This window comes from Dermacentor silvarum, chromosome 1 (genome assembly GCF_013339745.2).
Source record: "Dermacentor silvarum isolate Dsil-2018 chromosome 1, BIME_Dsil_1.4, whole genome shotgun sequence".
Lineage (NCBI taxonomy): Eukaryota > Metazoa > Arthropoda > Arachnida > Ixodida > Ixodidae > Dermacentor > Dermacentor silvarum.
In genome coordinates this window covers 411,308,148-411,321,036 of record NC_051154.1, presented here as the reverse complement: position 1 = coordinate 411,321,036, position 12,889 = coordinate 411,308,148, and the positions used below count along the sequence as shown (strand labels likewise).

At 46.1% G+C, this 12,889-nt stretch overlaps 1 protein-coding gene across 1 annotated transcript in view; it reads left to right on the top strand.

The window, feature by feature from the left end:
• The window catches only part of LOC119447187 (endoplasmic reticulum transmembrane helix translocase), a 265,907-nt gene that overhangs the window by 168,685 nt on the left and 84,333 nt on the right, over nucleotides 1-12,889 (top strand). The gene's annotated exons all lie outside the window — the stretch shown is intronic.

Genomic DNA, 12,889 nt, shown 5'->3' with positions numbered 1-12,889 from the left:
ATGCTAGAAGAGCCTTGCTGAAAACATAAAGTGTCAGCTGTCAATGAAAAAATCATACGATGTAAAAGGCGCAACATTCCAGCAGCTTCATTAAACTTGAAATAAACTAATTACAGCACACTGTGTGAACACGTTTGTTGTCTTCATTTAAAGGGAAACTGGTGTATTTAGAGGCAGAGGAACGTTGTTTTACTGCAGGCAAATACTTTCTGGAATAACGCTTGTCAATTTTAAGTGTTTGAAATAGCTTATGATGTGTCCAGCATCTGGCATTTATTAGCTCCAAAGTGCTCCGAAATCTGTATCTGGATGCTCCAAACTGCTCCAAAATTAAGATTTTGCTGCTCCAAAAATTGCTCCAAATCTCAGTTCTTCAGTGGCAGCACTGCTTTTATTACAGCTGGAAAACATAGCAGATTACATAGTCAGCCAACCAGCCCCCCCTTTTAACCCTTTGATTGTTGCACCCCCAGCGTCGGGTTTCTTCCTCGAATGTTATTAAACGAACTCAATGGCTCATTTTTAGTTATGCAGGAGGGAAAAAAATAACACGAATTCTCTATTGGTATGCTCCTCTCATCTGACAAAAGGAATAAAACGTGCAGCAGACTAAAAAAAGAACACCGTTCTTCTCGGTACTTTTTCACGATGTCAGGGTCAGACTCCAACGCGTAAGTTGCCTTTTCCTCAGAGTCCTTATTTGAGTACCAGCTAGGCTCGTATTATGAAGAGCTATTGCTCCAGTGAACAGTGGAAGGTCCTGTGTGGCCAGCCATCTCAAAGTGGCCATGCTCAAGGACTTTGGTTTGTTCGTACTCGACCAGATAAAGCGAGCAACAGCTGACACAGAGCACAACAGATGAAATATGGAGCCATCTTGGAAAAAACACTCGCTTTGGGCATCTCCAGGTGCAGTCTCCAGAAGCAGTGGGCATCTCCAGGTGATGCAGGACTTGAACGGGCCTTTTAAGTACTTTGGTGTCTTGTGTTTTGATGGAACAAGCCCGTACCGATCCATCGCAGCCGGGATATATTTGAAGTACTCGAGTCAGGGGCTAAAAACATCAGTTCTTTCTGTTGTCTTCCACTAAAACGAGATCATCCACTTTCACACTTTGGTTAGAGCTTTGCAGGTACTGATGCAGCAATCGTAATTCCAGGAGATACTCCTTTTTACATCTTTCCCATTGTTTCCACTGGTTATCAATCAGCTTTTGACGGTACTGAAGCTGTCTGATATAACCTCTTCAAGTAGCCTGCAGCCAGTTCAAGGTACTGCAGGAAGTGGGGTCAGGATTGGTGTGGATCCAATTCCCAACCAGAAAGTGGCCTGGGCATACTGCGAGCGGTCCTCCTGCTTGTGAATGTGCATAAGTCAAAATGCGGGAGTTGTACATAGCTCTTTCCCTTGTAGGCGTAGAGTTCTCAACTCTTCACCTGTGTCTTCTCTGAGTTTAGTCCTGATGCATCATGAAACCTTGGTCGTTCTGCTCTGAGCGACTTCAGTGCACCACTCTGTCAAGGTCCCTTCTAGTTCCTTCAATTGTTGAGCATCCCATGAGATTCTCAAATACCGTAACCTTTGCAATAGAAGTTGCAGTAACAGGCGAGAGTATGCCAAGGGGATTCACTAACTCGAATGAGTAAGGTACTTGTTATGTCCTTTGTGACCGAAGCTAGAAACTGCATGGTTGACTGTGTAAAACAATCCTAGAAGTCGTTTTTGGTATTCTAGCGCATATCCAGGACTGCTGCTGAACTGCTTGTCAATCCTTCTAGTCGTTCTTCTTTGTCCTCGATGTCAGCATTTATGACTATTGTTAACCGTCGAAAACAGAGCACTACTTGAAGAAGGTCCGGATTAAGGTTCGTCGCCTTTTCTGAACATTCATGAGTGACAGGTATCCCTTTGTATACGCTGACATGTCAAACACAACTCGCTGCTTCGTTGTCAGAGAGTCTTCTCGTATTACTTCACAATGTGACATGTAATATACTCTGTTATCATCAGAGCTCACTTTGGGCACAACTTTAGCATGTCCCAAGTGTAAGTATTGCCTTATCGTGCTGTCCTATTTCTCCAGTAGCCCATCATGGTGAGCAAGTCCTTTGGGGAGCTCTTGAAGACGGTTGGCAGTTGTATCACGGTTGTGCCGCAAAAGATGTTTCCGTTCGTGTTTCCACGGCAGCGCCACTGTGTATCTGCCACTAGACTCTTTCACTGTCTCCTTGAACTGTACGAGGTTCTTATCGGAGGGGCATTCGCTCGAGTCAGTGATGCCCATAGACTCTATTTTCCAGAAAGACTGCAAAATTTCTGCTGTGGATTCTTATTCTGTAGCATCCACTCGTAAGACACTGATAATGAGATGATTGCCACAGTCCAAAAGAACCTTTTGACAGACTGGTCCTTGGATTGTCCAGCCGAATACAGTGGAATCTCGATGATACGATCACGGCTAATACGAATTTCCGGATGATACGAATTTTTCTGTGGCCCCAGCCAAGCCCCGTTAGTTTGCAACGTGCTAGAGAACGGTTGTTACGAATCTATTTTCGACCCGCGTCAGTTGATACGAACAAACGCCGCCCCACTGACGGCCGCGAAAGAGAACAGCGCGCAGGCACGCGCTTTCTCCCTTTCTCTTTTGTTGCGGAGGTGCGGACGCGGCGCCGGACAGCGTGGAGGCCGTGACTGGGCGCGAAGAGTTTGAAGCGGTGGCGCTTTTGTGGCTTTTGTGCTGTTCCTCCTTTTCCACATGCCATCGGCCAGACGGAGTGGCTGCTGTTCTTCGGGGCGCATTCTTTGTGTTTGCGCCATTTTGCCTAGTCGCAGTGAGCTATGTCTACCGAGATACGATCTCGGCTGATTCGCGCGGCCGTACACCGAGGTGCGGGAGCCTACATTGGCGCATCTTCCACCGACTGCGTTATCGGTGCTGATGGCACAGGGCGATTGTCTGTTTTGCTGCCGGAGTCGCACGGTGCAAGATAGCGCGGCACGTAATCCACGGTGCAAGGTAGCGCGGCACATTCAGTTGGGTGCTCCTCCGCTTCTCCAGCTAATCGCCGTATTTTTCTTGCCGTAGGAGGCTTGCGCTTCCGTATTCCAAAGAGTGCTTCCTCCAAAATTTCTTCTCTAATGAGCGACGATCCATCACTAACCTGGGAGCTCTCAGTAATCCGAATTCTGCGTGTCAGGTGAAGACGCCGGCGTGGTTTACGAAGCAGACAACTGCGGTTGCCATCTTGCCCCTGTCACAGCAGCAACCAATGGAGAGACGCCTTTCAGCACGGCAGCCAATCGGAGGCCCGCTTTCATCGAAGGGCCCGTATGACTACCTATCGCAGACCCGCGCTTCTTTTGTGTTTGTGCGTTTGTTACAAGATGGCGATGAAGGACGAATTGAGAAGCGGAACGGCGACACTTTGAGCTTTCCAACGATACCAAGATGGCGGCGCTTGGTGGCGGGAAATATGTGATATGTCTCTGTGAACTACGGTGATTTTGCGCGATTTAAAGCTGTTTTCTCACCCTGCGCACTGACAAATCAATCTTTTTTGGCCACTTTTAGTGCGTTTTCAGCCAAACCATTTTGATACAACGTAGATTAGGCGTTGCAGATACCGAAACACGTGGTTTTCAAGAATAGATTTTTCTCGCGATTTTCGCGATCTGATCCCCGCGTCCTTCCTTAATTTGGCTAGCTTTAATTGCGTTTCGATGATACGAATTTCGGCTAATACGAATATTTTTCGTGACCCTGTGAGATTCGTATTATTGAGACTCCACTGTATAGTGTTAATCACGACGATGCCTGGAGCGTCTGGGCTGCGGATGGCTTCACCTTTGGCGACTAGCCATAAGTAGTCAGAACCTATCAGTCTGAGGTATCTCAAAAACTAAGTTATCGTTTCCCAGTAGCTTGCCTTGAGATCTCAAAGCTTGCACAAACGTTTTGTCCACAGCCGGCACAGCTGCATCATGGTAAATGGCAGGGACGAAGAAAGCTTCTATGCTAAAAATGGCTTTGCTATACCGATTTTGAAGCGGCTCTTCTACCACTTTGCGCCTTTCCGCTACGAATGAGCAAGTACATACTTCCGAACATGTTTAGCGCTAGTTGTGTTTCTCTACCCCACTTTAGTTTGAGCTTCAGGGCAACATCACCCCCGCAGGGGCGTCTGCGCAAGCAGGCGTTTGGTGAGTTGCGCCACCACGTACCCGAGCACACGAGGGTTGGACCCTCCCGCGTGTAGCCGTGCGCGGCTTAGCCGTGTCCGGGGAAAAGAGGATCCTGGGGGTTGAGCCAATGCCGGGTGTTTGGACCTTTATGGCCCCCCGGCGGAGGCAACACACCTCTTTGGCCTCTGCTTCACGTAGACGGCACCCCCGGACTGACCCACCCGGGGGAAATCGGCAGTCGCCTTTTCCTGTTCTTCTCTTCAATCTTCGTCTTTCTCCCCCACTTTCAATCTTTCCTGTCTCCTTTTCTCTTCCATTTACTTCCAACATTCCTGGCGGCGAGGGTTAACCTTGTGTGGGTAGCCAACCTTGGATATTCCATATCTGGTTATAGTGGCGGCGTACAGCTGGCGTTTGCAGGACCTATGTTTTCCAGGCTCTGCAGCGTCCCCTCGTTGGGCTCCATAGTAGGTGGCTGGCGTCGCTGCCGAAACATTCACCTATACTTATGGAAAGTTCATTCCCCCCACCCCCTGATCGCCGTCTGAAACGAGGGCGCACCGAAGAAGTTTTCAAGTTTTTTGGCCGAAATACTGAGAATTTTCCTCGATTTCATGTAATCCATTTTGAGAAAAAAGAAAAGGCAGCGAAAATGATCTCACCTTTTCTGGTTGCAAAAACATTGACTGAAGCTTTTGGTCCAGGTTATAAAGTTTCCAGGCTCAGTAAAACTTTCTGCTGGGCGAGTTGGTTCATACTTGCAAAGGAAATGGTTATGCGCAAAAACAAAAAAACACGGACACAGAAGTAGACGGGGACGAGCGCAAACTTTCAACTGACTTTATTTTTTCCTGCGTTGTCAATATATACTCTGAACGACGTAGGCACAACAACGGTGATCACATGACACACTTACAACGTGCTGCGCAAGAACATCATCTCAGTTTCTTTTAAAGAAATTGAAGTATCACTTATGCAGCCATCTCCTTTTGACGAAATATGAAAGGCTTCCAACAGTTCACGGGCAGTAGTATCCCGGCTTTTGCCCAAAATTTTGATGCCTCGGAAATTTGGTACACACATGCAATGCCGGACGTGCGCAGGCAAATGCGCATTCTCATTATTTTTAATCGACAGCTCATGTTCCCTTGCACGAACGTTGACACACCGCCCAGTTTGCCCTACGTACGTCTTTCCACATGATAGCGTAATTTCGTACACAACGCCAACCGCGCATTTTACGTAGGGCGGCTCGTGCTTTTTGCCGCATCCTCCAGGATTCTTCTTGTTAGTCGCACAAATCCTCGGGCAGAGCCCAGCGCGCTTACGCGGGGCTGAAAAAACAATTGGCACAGCGTGCCTACTCGCAACCTTCTTCAAATTATGAGAGGTGCGATGTATGTAGGGCAACACTTCAGGACGGCTCCAGCACTGCAGCCGAGTGTCTGCACCATGGGCTGCTTTCGACTCTCGCAGAAGAACCTCTGCAACTGCCGTAACTATGTAGGCTGGCAAGCGGTGATCTCCTTCTGGAACTCTGCGAAAAGAAACAACACGAAAAACTGTCAAATCTAGTGTCATTCGGGGATCTCCCAGTGACAATCACACCGCACCGCACTATGAACACAACTCGTGGAGTCGTTTCTGATGCTGATCTTATGGAACTTTCGGAAGCTGAACTACTAGAGGGCTGGAGTGATCAAAATGTGATCAATGTCAAGAGAATTAAGATGAGGCTCGATGGAAAAGAGATCGAAACAAAGCACCTAATTCTAACTTTCGGAACAAGTACGCTGCCCGAGACCATTGAGACTGGATACCTAAAGATGCGGGTCAGACCGTACATCCCCAATCCTCTCCGATACTTTAATTGCCAAAGATTTGGCCACAGTTCACAGAACTGCCGAGGCCGCAAGACTTGTGCTAAATGTAGTGCCCAAGAACACCCATCTGAAAATTGTGAGAATACACTGCGTGAACTGTGATGGGGAGCACCCCGCATACTCGCGATCATGCCCATCCTGGAGAAAAGAAAAAGAAATCGTGACAATCAAAGTAAAGGAAAACATATCGTTCAAAGAGGCACGCAGGCGGATAGTGTACCTGCCAAAGAACACCTTTGCCGACTTGGCGCGTCAGGGGGCAGCGCCACAACGGCCTCCGGCGACTGTTTGGCCCACACAACGTGAGCCGGCGGTGGCGCCATCCGCCCCCTTGGCGGCTGCAGCTAGCGCTGCTCCGCCATCTCAGAACAAGGGGCCATCGACCTCCGGGCTGGTGGCCTCCAGGGTCTCGTCCCTCGAGACGAGGCTTTCACGTCAAACCAACCGCTTGCAAGAGCGCGTGTCCAGCACCTCGCAAGAGGACATGGACACAACACCAAGCGTGAGGGCGCAGCCAGCGCCTAAGGAGCAGCGCGATTCCATCGACCGCTCCAAAAAAGAAAAATCTCGTGTCACGGCACCTGGAAAGGGCCCGTGAGCTAACTTTATATTCTTGAACGCACAGGCCAAAAACACATTCAAAATGGACACACAAATATTACAGTGGAATGTCCGAGGACTCCTCCACAACCTCGATGACATCAAAGAACTCCTACATAAATATAATCCAAAGGTGCTGTGTGTTCAAGAAACACACCTGAAACACACGCAAACAAACTTCCTCCGAGAATATGCTATTTATCGTAAAGACCGCGATGACACGGCCGTGTCATCCGGTGGTGTGTCTATCGTAGTCGACAGAGTTGTTGCCTGCCGAGAACTAAAACTCCGTACGTCCTTAGAGGTAGTTGCTGTTCGCGTGGTGTTGTTCAATAAATTAATTACTATTAGCTCTATATACATCCCTCCGAATTATCAACTCCAGAAAACAGAATTTCAAAACTACATTGATGAACTTCCGGAGCCATACATAGTTGTCGGGGATTTAAACGCGCATAACACTTTGTGGGGAGACAGCCGTTGTGACGGAAGAGAGCGCTTAATAGAAAATTTTCTTTTTTCCTCGGATGCATGTCTACTCAATAAGAAGGAGCCGACGTACTATAGCGTTGCGCACAAAACCTACTCCTCAATAGACTTGAGCATAATATCCAGTGCACTAATACCTTACCTTGATTGGAACATTATTAAGAACCCCTACGGAAGTGACCACTTCCCAATCGTCATAAATGTAACAAAACAGGCTGAATGCTCTCCACATGTTGCCAGATGGAAAGTTGAATCAGCAAACTGGGTCCTCTTCAGAGAAATAACATTGCTGGCTTTAACATAGACGATGCTGTGGCCTACTTTACAGGTTTCATAATAGAGGCTGCCACAAAATCAATCCAACAAACTAACGGGCTAGCCAAAAAGCGTCGCATCCCATGGTGGAACGACGATTGTAGAAAGGTGCGGAAAGAACAAAACAAGGCTTGGGGATTGCTTCGCGAATCTCCAACTGCCGAAAACCTCGTAAATTTCAAACAGGCAAAATCCCAAGGCAGAAGAACACGTCGACATGCTAAGAGAGATAGTTGGGAACAGTATCTTTGCAGTATAAATTCCTATACAGACGAGAGAAAAGTGTGGAACAGAGTAAACACATTAAAAGGACGTCACACAAAATCACTCCCCTTGGTAAACACAGAAGGTGATAGCCTGAAAGAGCAGGCTGACTTCCTGGGTGAACATTTTGAACACATCTCCAGTGCATCACACTACACAAAACACTTCTTGAAGTTCAAAGAAAGCGCAGAACGACAGCGCCTCGAACGTAAATGTGCGCCAAATGATACATACAATCGACCGTTTTCTCTCGCTGAACTTAAGGCATCTCTCAACTGTTGCAATGACTCCGCACCAGGTGGTGATCGCATCCTGTACGAAATGATTAAGCACATGCACCCTGAAACCCTAAAAACACTATTAAGTCTTTTCAATGCCATGTACGCAGCTGGTTACATTCCATCTTCGTGGAAGGAAAGTGTGATCATCCCTATACATAAACAAGGCAAGGACCCATCCTTACCCATTAGTTATAGACCAATAGCATTGACAAGCTGTATTTGCAAGTTATTTGAAAAAATGATAAACCGGCGCTTGATCTCTGTGCTTGAAAGTGGCAAAATCCTAGACCCCTTCCAATATGGTTTCAGGGAAGGTATGTCCACAACAGACCACCTTGTTCGCATTGAGTCTTATATCAGGGATGCATTTATACATAAACAGTTCTGTCTTTCAGTGTTTCTTGACCTAGAGAAAGCTTACGATACAACATGGCGCTATGGCATTCTCCGAGATCTCTCTGCGATGGGTGTCCGTGGCAACATGTTAAACACAATCGAAAGTTACCTATCGAATCGCACATTCCGCGTAAGAGTGGGTAACGCTTTGTCTAAGTCATTCACCCAAGAGACCGGTGTGCCACAGGGAGGCGTGCTTAGTGGCACACTATTTATTGTAAAAATGAATTCACTTCACACAGTCATTCCACGCACTATGTTTTATTCTGTTTATGTCGACGATGTGCAGATAGCCTTCAAGTCATGCAATATTGCCATCTGCGAACGACAAGTGCAGCTTGTAATAAACAAATTGTCCAAATGGGCAGATGAAAATGGTTTTAAGGTAAATCCCCAGAAGAGCACTTGCGTACTCTTTACTAACAAGAGAGGCGTAACGCCAGTCCCAAGTATTGCAATCAAAGGAGATGCGCTCTCTGTGAGCAGCGAGCATAAGTTTCTAGGCATTGTTTTAGATTCGAAGCTTACATTTATTCCTCATATTAAGTATCTGAGGGCAAAATGCCTGAAGACAATGAACCTTTTAAAGCTTCTGTCGCGTACGACTTGGGGTAGTGATCGAAAGTGTTTGCTTAACTTGTATAAAAGTCTTATCCTCTCACGCCTTGATTACGGATCTATAATTTACAATTCAGCAACGCCCAGTGCATTAAAAATACTAGACCCCGTCCACCACCTGGGTATTCGTCTCGCGACCGGTGCTTTCAGGACAAGTCCAATCCAGAGCTTGTACGTAGAGTCGAATCAGTGGTCGCTTCATCTCCAGCGGTCATACAACAGTTTCACGTATTTTCTGAAAGTACAAGCAAACATTGTGGGGTCTCACATGTGCTCTTGGGACAAAGGAACGACACATAGTAGTGCAAACAATCAAAAGGGCATTTATTGCACCTTTCATACACTAATATATACTAGCCGAATTACTACCAATTGAACATTCACACGGGCGTGCGACAAATCAAGGAAGTCCGACTCACCGCGACCTGTTAGCGAGCGAATACGTTCGCCCCATGCTATGACACCATCGCCTAGTCGTTCACGTGTACAGTCACGCGAACGGTGGCGCGCTCGAACGATCCGTGTTCGTCCATACCGGTGTCCTGCTCTTAGCCTAGCGCGACGGTCGCGCGAAGCGGGCCGACGCACGCGCGAAGCGTCCGTGCGTGTTCGTCGCCGATCCCAAGCCAAAGAGAGAGCGCCTCCGACCTTTTTCTCCCAAGTGACCTCGCCCATCGGTGGCGTTAGCATCGCGACACCAGCGCCATCTCTCGCAACGCGCCGCAACCACCGCCGGGCTTAGCCACGCAGAGAAGCCGGACTACAGGAGACATGCGCGGAAAACAACATCAGGGGGCGCGTGAGAGTCGCGCATTAGAGGCACTGCATTAGCGTGAGACGCGTGAGAGGCACTGCATTAGCTGGAGGACTGTTATCCGAAGCAACAAAATGTTCACTAAATGCATGAGCAATATCAGCGTCTTTGGTGTGTTCATGATCATTGAGGACAATTCTTTTGATGCCCGGATCAGACTCTTTCATATTAAGAAACTGACTAATTAGTTTCCAGGTACGCCTGGTATCGTTTCCATTTTAAAGTATTTTGTTTTCATAGTAGTCTCGTTTTGCGTGCCTGAGAATGGCAGAAAGAATGTTTGAATATGCACGGAAGCGATTTTTCAAATTTATAATTAAGGGCTGCGATTTTACTTTTTTGTGAAGATTATTTTTTCGTGTTATGGAACGCAACATGGCATTAGATATCCAAAAATTTCTTGGAGTAGAATACCAATGTGTGACTTGTGAATAAGTAGTACACCGATCAATGCATTTAGTGATTCTGGAATGGAACATGGAAAATGCCTTCTCAGGACAACCCTCCATATATACGTCATCCCAGTTTGTGGTTTGAACCTGATGAATAAACTGTGTTTTGTTGAACAAAGATTTAGCATATCTTTTAGAATTGATAACTGCTTCTGTACCTAGGCAAAAAAACAAGGGGTAATGATCAGTGATTGAATAATCGATAACTCCAGAAGAGCAATGAGAATCAGAGTCAAATGAAGAAAAGATGTGATCAATCAGCGTGGAAGAGCCTGAAAGATCATGCCTGGTTGGAGTGTGTATTAGGGAAGAAAAGCCATAGCTGAGTAGAGAAGTTACATAGAGCAAGACTGACAGTTGATATCGAGAATATTAATGTTTATGTCTTCGCAAATTATTATATTTTTATTTTCATTTGTTAACGCATGTAATATATCTTCTAGCTGAGAACAGAATTCCGCATAAGAAGTTGATGGTGAGCGATATATAGCACCTACTATTGTAGAGCTATTATTGACCGGCAGAGAATTGCGGTCAAACTCTAACCAGATGGATTCACATAACAAGTGCCGAAAAGCAAGATCGTACCGTCGAACGTAGGGCAATGATGATCTGATGAAAATAGCCGACCCACCGCTGCGGTGGGAAGTTCGATTATTGAATTCAGATTTGTAGCAACAAAGACCATACAAATTTCCATCAGCTGATGTTAGCCAGGTCTCGGATAAGCATATCAAGGAAAAAGTGTGGTCAAGCATGGAAAGAAAGTTCAATAGATTGTCACGATGCTTGCGTAAACTACGAATGTTGCAATGGAGGAAAGAGAACGCAGGTGATTTATCTTGCAACAAAGATTTCATTTGGTCACAGGAAAACATAATGCAATAAGGACCGAACAGCAACTGTGGTTAACGGGAAAATGGCTTGCACGATCACTGAATAATCGCCAGATCCATCACACCAGTGATGCGATAGATGTGGCTGCTGTCTGATTTCCTAGCTTTAATCACACAGTTGTCAGTCCACAGGTATTTCCAACCTTTACCTCTTTTGCGCTGAAGAGCCTGCGCAAAGAGTTGTTTGTTATCAGGTGGTCATTGATGAAAATTGGCTTGTTGCTGCTCTGAGCAAAACCAATGGCTGACGTAGTCAGCGTGGCCTTTCTGGCCTTGGCTGCAAACTCGGAGCGCTTAACCCTTGAACAAAAACGTGCAATAATGTTCGTGTCCTTCTTAGCAGGAACACGATGCATGGAGTCAATGTCAGATTCCGCGATAGGACAGCCAATCCTATCACCAATGGCCTGCAACACCGCCAGGCAATTTTCGCCCTGCGTTGCGGGAACGCCCTTAATCTCGACGTTATTTAGCCGAGAGTATTGTTCCAGAGCTGACAGACGCTTCGACAACAATTCATTTTCATCCTTAAGTGATTTGTTCTCTTTGGTGAGAGATTCATTTTGGGTTTTCATGGACTCGTACAGCGCATTAATCATGCCCATACCCTCTTTCACAGAAGAAACCTCTGCACGGAGGGCTGCAATATCTTTAGCTAGATCAGCACATGACGGCATGGTGGAAAAGAATACAGTAGTTGACTAATGGCAGCAGTGGTAGCGGCAACAGGCTTACAAATAATTGCAGAAGTGTCGAGTGACCAACCTGTACAAAGTACGGTGAAGGCGTTAAACACGTTGACGTAGCCGCACCCCCTGCTGCCAAATGAAAGGCACGTAGTCCGGCTGCTCCTTAAGTAGAACTGTCACTCTGGCAGGTGTCGCTTGAGTTGTTCCTCGTCGATGACGTCAGATGCAACAATCAGCGTTGTATCTGCCACGTGCGCCAGTCAGCAATTGTAAATCTTGACTTGCGTAGATCGACTGCAACCTGTACAAAGTACGGTGAAGGCGTTAGGCACGTTGACGTAGCCGCACCCCCTGCTGCCAAAAATCAAATAAAACAATGGTTCAAGTAAGTTCAGCCTTTATAGGAAGAAAACCTGATGTAGCTCCTCGTCATATGCGATACGCTCTTCAACTATCAAAGAATAATTGCCACTAAAATGCTTTTTTTTTTAAATTTGACTGTTTGTTGTGAGCATCTTTTTTTAGATATATAGATAAATTTTAACAAGTTTCGGTATAACATGCATTCGAGGAGCTACATCAGGTTTTGCTCCTATAAAGGCTGAACTTACTTGAACCATTGTTTTATTTGGAAAAACAAAAGAAAATTTATCTTGCACAGTGCACTTTCAGTGTGAAAGTTCATTGGGTACCAAAATCAATAAAATTGGGCTGATAGATTTCTCATGGGCCTTAATAGTTTAATCATTCTCAGAATTCTCCGATCAGCTGAGAGAGAATTCAGACATATTTAACTACTGTGGAATTTTCCACAGGAAAATTCCCGTGGAAAATTTCCGTGGGTTCCCGTGGAATTCTTCACGGGAAATAAACCATGTTATCAGAAAATCGTATCATTCAACATATTATCTAACTAAATCGTATTATCAGGTGAGGAAAAAGAAACGTATTATCCCGAAAAACGTATTGTTCAGAATCGTATCAATGAGGTTCTACTGTAGCAGTA